An 11458-nucleotide genomic window follows, 5' to 3' on the forward strand; every position below is an offset into this window, starting at 1 on the left:
ATTTCACTTTTTCTCCTTAGAAAAAGTTCAATGAACTTCTCAGATATCATTTGCTTTTTTTTCCTGAAGAATACATTTCACATATTGCATTTGTTCATACTAAATAGGAAGTGTTGTAAGACTTTTGATAAAATTTCTTCCTAAAAATGTTATATTGAATTTTAATGTTATAAAAATATATTAAGACACCAATTTTCAAACTAATAAAGTAGTTTTAAAAAACTGTCAAAATGATCCATCACGATTTTTACTATGCTGTTGACTAAAAATATTATTTTAAATTTTTATTTCTCTGATTACTAATGAGCCATAATATTCTGAACAATCATATAATCAGAGCATCTCAATTTGGACAATGTAAAAGTAAGCTTACAATTCAGAAAATGTGATGTGATTGGCAAGCTCATTAAAAACTGTGGTTTTCTTGGTCTCTAGGATGGAATTATAGGACACAAGTTTTCAAGGAGCCCAGTGAGACTGAGCGCATATGTAACTGTGTGTGTCTCCCTGGGATTTGATTCAACTTCAGCTGATGACTTGATAGATCAATAAATTGACAAGCAGGAAGATTCGAGAATATAATACTTCTTATTTTTAATCACAGGGATTACTGGTAGCACTGAGTCTAAGATCTGTTTCAAACTTTAAGTTGGTATTCATACCAATGACATATGTTTAGATGATGATGAAATATCTATTAGTTATCAAGCATCAAATATGTACCATATATTGTTCTAAATACATTTATTATCTCTAATCTTCATTCATTCCCCTAAACTATTCTGCAGAAGAGTTAATTGAGAATCTGAGAACATACGTGACTTGTCCAACTCTGAATAAAGAGTACGTGTGGAATAATTCTGCAGTAGAAGCTGCCATTTTTTAAATTAACCCACCAATGTTCATTTAATATAAAATAACAAGAATGATAGGAAATGCTATCTTGCTGCTAAGCAAGATTACTGTCCCTTTTATGTCTTTCTAAATACAAAAAGGCATGTATACCAGACAAAATAGTAACATGACAATTTTTCACCCATAGAACAAAATTTTCGTTCTTCTTTGGATTTTCTTTTAATTTATATTGGCTGAAAGAACTAAAAGCAAATATCCTCACCACTTCATTCTCTGTGTGCCTTTAATAATGTATCAATTTAATTGGGGAATTGAGAATTTAATTTCTTTCATAACTTCACCAGAGACTGACTACATGGAACTCCCAAATTGTAGTATCCATTATTGTTTGATAAACTAATACCTAGGAATTACTGGACAGTTTTCCAAATAAACATTAATATTCTTAAAATGAACACATGTCATCTGTAGAGACACATGAAATGAGAACCTCACAGGACCTCCAGCTGGCCCCAATGTAGCATCTTCATTTATTCATTTACTCATTCACAAACATGTAACAGCCATTGGCAAGCATTTGACAGTCTTTAAAAGAAAACAGAAAAGCAAGAATTAGTCCCAGATTTGCAAGATATCCCTTTATATTGTAAAAGACACAAGAATAAATAACTATAATGAGATGCAGTTATGGGAGCATTGAGGAAGGAAACAAAGCCCACTTTCTTTTATAATCATGACCCTTTCAATAACTGAGGTCAAATTACTCATGGAGAGGAAGCTTCAGAGCTAAGCTGAGGACTCCCAAATTTATTCTCCAAAGATTTGTTGAACAATATGTTATGAAATGGGAACACGAAGCTAAATAAGACATAGACACCCACTGCCTAGTGGCACATTATCTTGTGTGAATACAATATGTCTACAAATGACTGAGGCACCATGTAGACATTGCGATGATAATGGCACATACCAACCCTCAGCATTGGCACTCTTCCTTGATGTTTAATAACCCACTTGGAAGAAATTCTTCTTTTGCCAAACACAAAAGAAGAACACATCTTTATTTTTTCTTCTGTTATCCAAGCTAAAACCATGAAAATTTGGTTACCATATTTCAGTGTCTTGCAACATGAATGTATAGATCTAACTACAGCAATAAAGACTTAAGATTCTGGGGATGGAAATTAACATCTATGTACTGTGACTCTAATGGGAATGTTCATTAGGGATTTGGAATATGAATATAGCTTGGATCTCAATGGAATATAAAATTGTTTCTATGCTGAAATTCTTTATGCTTTTCTAGGAAAAGACATATATATATATATATAAAAGAAAGTCCTAGCAGAGGACTTTCTCCCCAAAGCAACTCCTTCACTGGACCATGCCCATTGAATTGGTTATGCGTATATGCTCTTTAGCACTTACAATGCTTAATGCATTCTTCTACAAGAAAAGTTTAAAGTCCAGGATGCATTCTAATTTGGGATGTATATACAGGACTGTGTAAAAAGAGAGAATTAGATATGAAGGTACAACTCATCCACTGTCCAATAATATTATATGTGTATATATTTTAAAAATAAATATGCAAATATGTGCATATCTATAAGGGGGAAACATATTTGTTTTTATATTTTAAAAAATTTTATTTAGAAAATTTGATTTATACATACCTTTTTAAAAAATTCCAGATATTTTAAATAGCAAATATGAGTTCTAAGAGAAATTTTTGCCATATTTCTATTCATGTTTTTCCTCTTCTGCATCAATACCTAATACATCACTGGACATAATATGCACTTATTCAGTATTTTAGATGCATTAACAAATAGTTTTTGATCAAATGGTAGCCTAAAAGTGAAGCAATAAACCAATCCACTGATTTGCTTTTTTCATATCTTGAAAGTTGAGAATGTTTAGGAAGAAATATGAATGAAAGTTTTTGTAGACTCCTACTATGGAATTTTCAAAACTGAGTGTAGCCCAGACACCAGAGCTGATAGAACATTTGATTGCCAAAGGAAACATTAGCTGTCTAAAATGAGATATGAAGACATTGTCCTTGTACCAATGGAGCAAAAACTTTCAAAGCCAAAAGATCATTTTCACTATGAAGAACCAAACAAGAATCCCATCAAATTGGTTAATCTTTCCTCTTTCTTTGGGGACTATCTAAAGAGGTTAATTTCACCTTCTTTCAATCAATACTAATTTTTTAATAACTTTATTTTATTTTATGTGGTGCTGAGGATCGAACCCAGTGCCTCACGCATGCCACGCGAGTGCTCTGCCTCTGAGCCCCAGCCCCAGCCCCAGCCCCAGTTCAATACTATCTTTTAAATGTGTTTGTGAAATTTGGGGAGATTTAAAATTACAAACAGGAAAAAGATTTTCCCTACAGCATTTCAGTAGCTTGTTCCTTGTTAAATACAGAAATAAACACAATAACAAAGCCAAGAAAGCCTAGGGGAATCCGTATTTTATAACCTGTGGGCGCACTGGAACTTTTTATTGTCAGTAGCATCCACTCTGTTCTCAGTGATACCTAGGCCAAGTGATGGTACTATCCTCTTATTTGAGCTTTACTCTTTGTTTTGCTGTTTTCAGAGATTAAAGGAGGAAACAAACCTCTGATGATTTAGTATGTTTTTACAGGTAATTGGGATGCTTCCCTGCACTTTGCCTCTGAGCGGATCATTCTTAATCTCTGGGCAGAAAATGAACATTTCATATCCCGGAGCTGCAACCTGTAGGCCTGATTAAAGAATGGCTCCCATGGAGATTTCTATCCAATTTCCTTCAGTTCCATGGTGGTAGATTTAGGTGAAAAAGTGTGCTGTCAAAAAAGAAGGCTGTTTGGGGGAACATAGAAAACATTGTAAAATAATCAGACACCTAAGAGAACTATCATGAGACATTATTTTCCCAGCATGGAGAATGTAATGTAAACCTAGACTTACTGTAACAGGAAGTGGTTTTTCCAAATAGAAGAGGTTGTATTTACCAAAAAAGAACTTCAGACTACTTGATGATTATGAGCACCAGGAATTCAAATAAACTTTGCCACTATTGGCAGTTTTGTGAGAGGATGTCCCTGGTGGAACACAGATGGCATGTTTGAATGAGAAAGCTGATTATGCCAAGAGGTTAGTATGCCTGAGAGAAGGGCTTATTGATCTGTGAGTAGGACCACATGAGAACTAGCTATGAATATTGATCCATCAGTAGGATGCAAGAGAGCCAGCCATGAAGAAGAATTTATAACTCTCTCTGAAGCACCTGAGAGAATCAAAGCAACTTGAAATACACTTCCAGTATAGGAATCATTTCAATTCCCCTGGTCTCTTCCATTCTCTACCTAAAAATAACTCGAAGAAATCCCATCTGTTTAAAATGCAGGACACAAAATTAAAAACATGGAACATTAGAAACCAGTGTTTAGTTAAGACATATTTGCATAAGAAATTAAGAAAAAAATAGGTAGGAAATTCAATAGTAGTTTAAAGAATATAATTCCAAAACAGGTTATTGCTAGATCTGTTTCAGGAGCAAAACCAATCTGTAATATTCTGCCTATGACCTTTAACATGGCTCTGTTCCTTTAAATGATAGCTTCTATTTTTAGAAGCATTTAGTCAGACTGTCTTTTCAGTACCTGATAATGACTCCAGTTACAAAGAATATAGGGTCTTTGCTATAACTTGGTCATCTCTACCCAAATTTCTGCTATTCTCTATGAAGAGTATAAGGCTCTCTTTCTAACAATAAACCTGACTCTGAGCACACAGCTTTAGTAAAGTAAAAAGCTTGGGTTTCTTTAAACAGAGCTTCCATAAAAACTATAACAAGCATTTTTAGATTTCCCATCGTTAGTAATTAAAACTCATTTAGCAATTCTGGGTATATTACATTTTATAAAATGAAGTACAAGTTCCTGATCACACAATAAAATCTAAGAGGCAAAATTAACTCTGACCTAGAAAAATTAATCAGAAATTTCATTCAGATATGCCTGCAAGAAGGTTTTGCTTATGTAACTTTGAAATGCAAGGACTGTGAAAAAAAGATCTAGAACAAGCCTTTCTCCTAGGCTTTTTGATGGCCATCTTTATGTTCATATGCTATTCTACCTGTTCTGTCTTAAAATTTCTTGAAAATAAGGAACAATAGTACTGGATAATGGCCCAAACTATTGACCTCATTTTAATTTGGTAAAGAGCCTGTTATGGTTTTGATGTGAAGTGTCCCCCAAAAGCTCACATGTGAGACAATGCAAGAAGATTCAGAGGAGAAATGACTGAGTTGTAAGAGTATTAACCCAATCAGTGAATGTATTACCTTATAGGGATTAACTGAATGGTAACTGGAGTGATAAATTGTGATAGGAAGAGATGGGAATTGGGGGTGTGGGACCGAGGGTGTGGCTCTGGCAAGGGGAGAGCTCTCTCTTGCTGTCTAATCATCATGTGAGCTGCTTCCCTTTTCCACAGTATTCCTCCATGATAACCTTCCTCACCTTGAGCCCTGAGGAATATAGCCAGCCACTTATGGACTGAGATTTCTGAAACCATGAACCCCTATAAAACTTTCCTCCTCTATAGTTGTTCTCGTTAGGGTCACAGCAGCAAAGAAGCTGACTAAAATAGAGCCTATCCCCAAATAAGGTCACATTCTAAGGAACTGGGGAGTAGGAGCACAACATGAATTTTAGACACACAATTGAACTCGGCACACAATAGGTATTCAATTAATATATGTAGAATAATTGATTGATTGGGGAAATGAAGAATTTATATTATCTATGTGGATATAGAAGTTATGATTGATTAATTTGCCTAAATATGGGACAAAGGGACCCATATTTCAGTTTATATACAAAAATTCTATGTAACAAATGAATTAAAAAAAGAATAGAAAATAATATAGTTAGACCTCTGTGATGATCAAAATGTTTTTCAAACAATATGTATATGTATGCATGTATGTATATAACAAAGCTTTTATTATTTCTTATACTTTAGCTAAATTCATCACCTTGGAAAATATTTTAAAAGAACAAGTAATCCCAGAAGCACATATTTTTTACTAAATAAATTTCTCTAAAGATTCAGAAACAAGTACTCTAGGAAATATAAAAGATGTAACTTAGTCACCAGAGGGAGCTATATGTCACTGTACATAGTAACTGAAAGAGCAAATGTCAATATTGTAGAAATTATAGACATAGAAATTAAATTTATAAAAGTAAAAAAACTATGAATAAAGTTATACTAATACCTAGGATTTGAGTATACTCAACTAATGGAACTTTATAACTCTCAACACAATAACAATAGAATGCACAGTTTTTATGAGTACATGTAATTTTTACCCAAATGAACTGTATTCTGGGCTACTAAACAACTATCAAAAATTCAAAATATTCAAGACATACAAACTCTTTTCTCTAACTACAACAAAAGCAATCACTAACAGAAGAACTCCTGAAAAATAATCCCCAAATATTTTGAATATCTTTCAAAATAATTCCAGTATTAAGGAAGAAATCTGAAGGATAATTGCAAAGTGTTTTGAACTGGATAAAAATGAAAATACTTTACAAAACTTGTGGGATGCTGATATAGTAGTAAATAGGAAAAAACAGTAGAACTGAATGTCTGTCTTGAAAAAGAATAAGGTCTCAAATTAATAATCTCAGCTTCCACTTTAAGAAACATAGAGGAGGAGAAAGAAAAGGAGGGAAGGAGGAGAAATTTAAGCTAAAGAGAACAGAAACAGACAGACATAAGGGTCAGGACAAGATCTAGAAAATAGAAAACAAAAAAATAGAGAAAATCATTGAAATCTTATATTGGTTACAAATAAAATTGAACATAAAAAAATCTCTATTTAGATGTATCAGATGTTCAGAAAACAGGAAAGACACAAATAACCTAGACAGAATTGGGAATAATAACATCACACAGATTCTACAGAACTGCTGTCAATCACAGTTGAGAGCCAGTTCTTCTACCATGTGGATTAAGGAAAGAATTCCTTTGTGAGTTACCTAGTTTTCCCAATCCTGGCATATAGGCAGGCTTGATGTTGAAGACTCTCTCTTTAAAGGCCTCTACTGCATTTTTCTACTTATTCCATTGTATTCTAATGTTCTCATATGTATCTCACTTAACCCTAGGTAAGAACTTCTGCAGACATGTGCTGGACAAGTACTCAAAAATATGAAAATGTAAAATGCATTCATGGAAACTTAAGGTGAGACCAAAGTAGAGGAAGAATCTCTTTTCTCTAAATTAATTTCATCTTTTGTTCTCTCTATTTCTTTACTCACATAATGTGTTTTACTTTCAGCAGGGTTTGAAAACAAGAATTTATTCTCAACAAACTTCTATTTACATTAAATTCATGGCAAGCTCTGTGATACTATGAAAAAATGGTATTATATATATATATATATGTATTTTTATTTCATAATCCCCAGAACCAGTGAATATCACCTTACATGTCAAAAAAGTGAATGTTAACCTTATTTAGAAAAAGAGTCTGTGCAGATGTGATAAGTTAAGAATTTTAAAATTAAAATATTACGGATTTTTCTGCGTTATGAACTTTCTCTCTCTCTCTCTCTCTCTCTCTCTCTCTCTCTCTCTCACACACACACACACACACACACACACACAAGAAGTAAAGCAAACAGAGGATAAAGCGATATGGCTGTAAGCCAAGGAACATCAGGATATGATAGCCACCAGAGGCGGCAAGAGGAAAACAATGGAGTCTTAGCATATACACACCTTAATTTCAGACTCTGACTTCCAGAACTGTATGCTAATTCATTTCTGCTTTTTAAGCCAACAGTTTCTAGTAATTTATTACAAATCCTATGAAAACTATTTAAATCATTTTATATCCATGTTATATCCAATTCTGTTACAATAAATGCCAAAGAATTATCTCATTTTAATACTAATAGTTTATTTGAACAATTATTGCCAGATTCTTTATAGACCTTTTCTCCACTCCTACAATGGTTTTGAAAAGTAGGTTTTAGTATTTCCATTGTAGAAATAAGTGGAGAGAGAGAGCTGAAGTTGCTTGTTGAAGGTCATAAAGTTAATCTAATATAAAAGTCCTCTGACTTATTAGCCTCTGTTCTTTCCACTATATTGCACTTTCCTTGAACTCTGATACTTGCTGTCCTTTATTTCATGAAAACAACAAACTTAGAATAGAATTGAGTCTTCTTCTTTGTCTTTTTCTTTCTCTTCTCCTAGACTTCTTCATCAAAAGAGTCTTTGAGTTAGCCTGGACATAGAATCAAAATTATCTTCTAATAACAAAACATACTGTGTTACTGAATCTGAGTTCAAATATTTAGGAATAAACTTGATGTTAGCACTAAATTTCCTAGTATTTCACCTCCTGTGCTCCAGTGTGTCTCAAGACATTTTCTTTCAGAACTCCCGTGAATATCACGTTTACTTAGGAAAATATTTACTTGTCTGATTTTGCCTCTGTTTTTTATTCCCAATCTCAGAAAATTGGCATATAGTCTCTCCCAATACCCAAGTTACAAATCTCCAAATCATCTGCAACTCTACATTTTTAGGTGGCTGGATCTTAGTGCACAACACGTTTGACTGCTAGTCAACTTTGGCCATCTGTCCTACTTAAAAATTATAGCTCTTAAATGTTAAAAATGGGGGTCAGAGATCTATTGAAAAAATTCAATAAAAACTCACTCCCTAAGGGCTCTCATACAAAAAAAAAGGGCATATAGTTTCCAGGAGTTCCAAATATTCTGGCGTACATTTTTAGACCCCAAGACTCAAAATCCTGATCTTCTAAGTCAGTCTCAGTTTTCTATCCCATTTATTTTTCACCTGAATTACAGTTTAATATATCCCCTGTTTCTCTAACTCCTGTCTCCAATGTAGTCATTAACCAGATGCCAAGAAAAACATTCAAAAACAAATATCTGTGCATGCCAAGCCCTAGCAGTGGTATCCTGGGGCGAGCTCATAGAGGTTGGCAAGGATTGCATGTGTGTTTCTCTTCCCAGTTACCAGTTCAGTGATGTCAGGTTGTGGCTTGAAATGAGTCATAGCAGGAGGATTTACACTGTGAAATTTGGAAAATATTGCAAGTCAGGAATTTTTTTAAGAAAAGGAGTTTACTAGAACACCACTGGCTAATTTTCAAAAGTTAGTCTTTTGCCATTACCTACAGTCAAAGTCTTTAGCATGTTCATCCTGTAAATCTGAGTGTCTAGCCCATATCCCACCATCCTGTGGTCTATATATCACAATCTTCAGTCACATCAAAATTCTCTTAAGTACCTGAATGTATCAAATTAATAACCCAGAATGTGCCATTCCAATTCTTCTTAAGAGCCAAATCTACTTTGCTCAAAGTCAACCTTAAGTATTGCCCTTTCTGTCAGGTCTTCCTTAAGACACCCACTCAAAATGAATCCCCACTCTGTGTTCCAGTAGCAGTTCTTTACTCTTCTATGACATTTAACAATTTTTAAATAAATATTTATTGAGTGTACTCTAGGTACTGACAATATAGACATGTCTGTCTAAATTTATTATAAGTTCCTCTGGACAAATATTGCATTATTTGTTTTTTTTTTATTCTCCAGATTAACCCTTCATGCTAAGTATAAAACTTTTTTCTATTGCAGATGTGATGTGTAATAATGGCTACTTGAATTTAATGAAAATCCTTTATGAAGCCAGTACAATTCACTACTTCATTTAATTTTTAATAGACTCCCAGGTAGTAAAGCTAGAATGACTGCTATATATGTGTCTACTCTTACAATTAACAAAGTTGAAAATATACATCAGACATTAATAAAGTAGAAGGTAATGTCCATACTGGACATATTTTTCTTTAAGAAATGCATAGAAGTATTTCTGGGTAATTAATTTTTTGAAGGTTAATTTGCAACTTGCATTTATAAGATTATTTGAGTGTGTAATGTGAACCACTATTGAGGATACTTTTTGGTAAGACTACATTTAGAAGCTGGTTTGAGGATGTATGATTTCGCCTAGCTTTGGTGGATATTAACTGAGGAGGATGTCACATCTTTCCTCTGACTCATTCCTCACAGCAGTCAGGAAGAATGGATATTTCTAGTCCTAAATTCCCAAAGAGGAAAGTAAGGCAAAAGAAGACTGTGTGGTTTGTTCACATTTAGCATGAAATGTGAACAGCATATGTACTGACACAAAGCAACCAGACAGCATTTTAATTGCTCATCTAACCTCCAGAAAGAGTCACCATCTGTTGAAATTCTGAAGATCATAAGATATAAAACCTGACAGAAAACTGAAAGCACATCATAAACCATAGAGCCTAATCACAAATCTTGGAAAACATCCATAGTAAAATGTAATTTATCTACAAATAGGAAAAGTATAATACCACCAATTAAAAGAGAGAGCTGAGAAGCACTCACTTGGGGATAAGAAGCAAAATGAAGTAGTGTCCTAACCTTTGAAAGGCAGTCTGCAATGAAAGATTCATCATCTGTGGCTGAGGTAATGGCCCTCCACCCAAATCCAACTGTATCCCTGAAAAAAACCTATGTATTTATCACTGGGATTAGTTTCAATCAAATTATCCAAGGCTAGAAAGGCTAGATGACATTTTCAAAGAGCCAAGCTATTCATCTCTGGAAATGTCAATGTTTTGCAACAGATCACTTGCAACTTGAATATCTATATCTCTATATACACACACACACATTTTCACATCTCTCTCTCCATATATATATGTATATATACATATAAATATATGATAAATCTCATTTCACAAATAAAAATTGTCACTATTAAAACCAAACTCCTGTCCTCAGACTTCAAAGTGTATTATTTAGTTCTTAAAGTTTTTAAAATCTATAGTGAAGAGGATATTATTAAGGTGTTGATTTTTTTTCTTCACTACATGAAATCATGATTAACTATAAAGTTGAAGTTTCAGAAGAATCTAAGCCATAACCATAATAAATATTTGTTAATAGTAATAATAACTGTTAGCAATTCTTGGAGAAATTCCAAGAGTTTTACATTATTAATGTAATAATAATCTTCCCCACATGCCTGCTGCTATCAGTCCTACTTTGCATTTGAAGAAATTAGACATCAAAAGGTGAACCAGGTGTGGTACTCCACACCTGTAATTCTCCTATTCAGGAGACTGAAGCAAGAGGATCACAAGTTTGAGAGGAACCTCAGAGACCTTCTCAAAATGAAATTTTAATAAAGGGCTGGGGATGTAGTTCTGTGGTGGAGCACTTACATAGCCTGCTTGAGATTCTATGTTCAATCCCCAGCACCCCCCAAAAAAATATTAGTTGACAATTAATTTTAATGTTTTAAAATACCAAATATAAAAGGTCTGCTCAGAGTCTATTTTTTTTTAAATCTTCAAATATATTAATGAACTGATTCTATTATTAGAATATATAAGCATGGCACAGTGGTGCACACCAGTGATACCAGCAATTCAGAAGGCTTAGTAAAGAGAATCCCAAGTTCAAGGCCAAGTCTGGACAACTTAGTGAGATATTGTCTCCAAATAAAAT

The sequence above is a fragment of the Callospermophilus lateralis genome, chromosome 16 (genome assembly GCF_048772815.1).
Source record: "Callospermophilus lateralis isolate mCalLat2 chromosome 16, mCalLat2.hap1, whole genome shotgun sequence".
NCBI lineage: Eukaryota > Metazoa > Chordata > Mammalia > Rodentia > Sciuridae > Callospermophilus > Callospermophilus lateralis.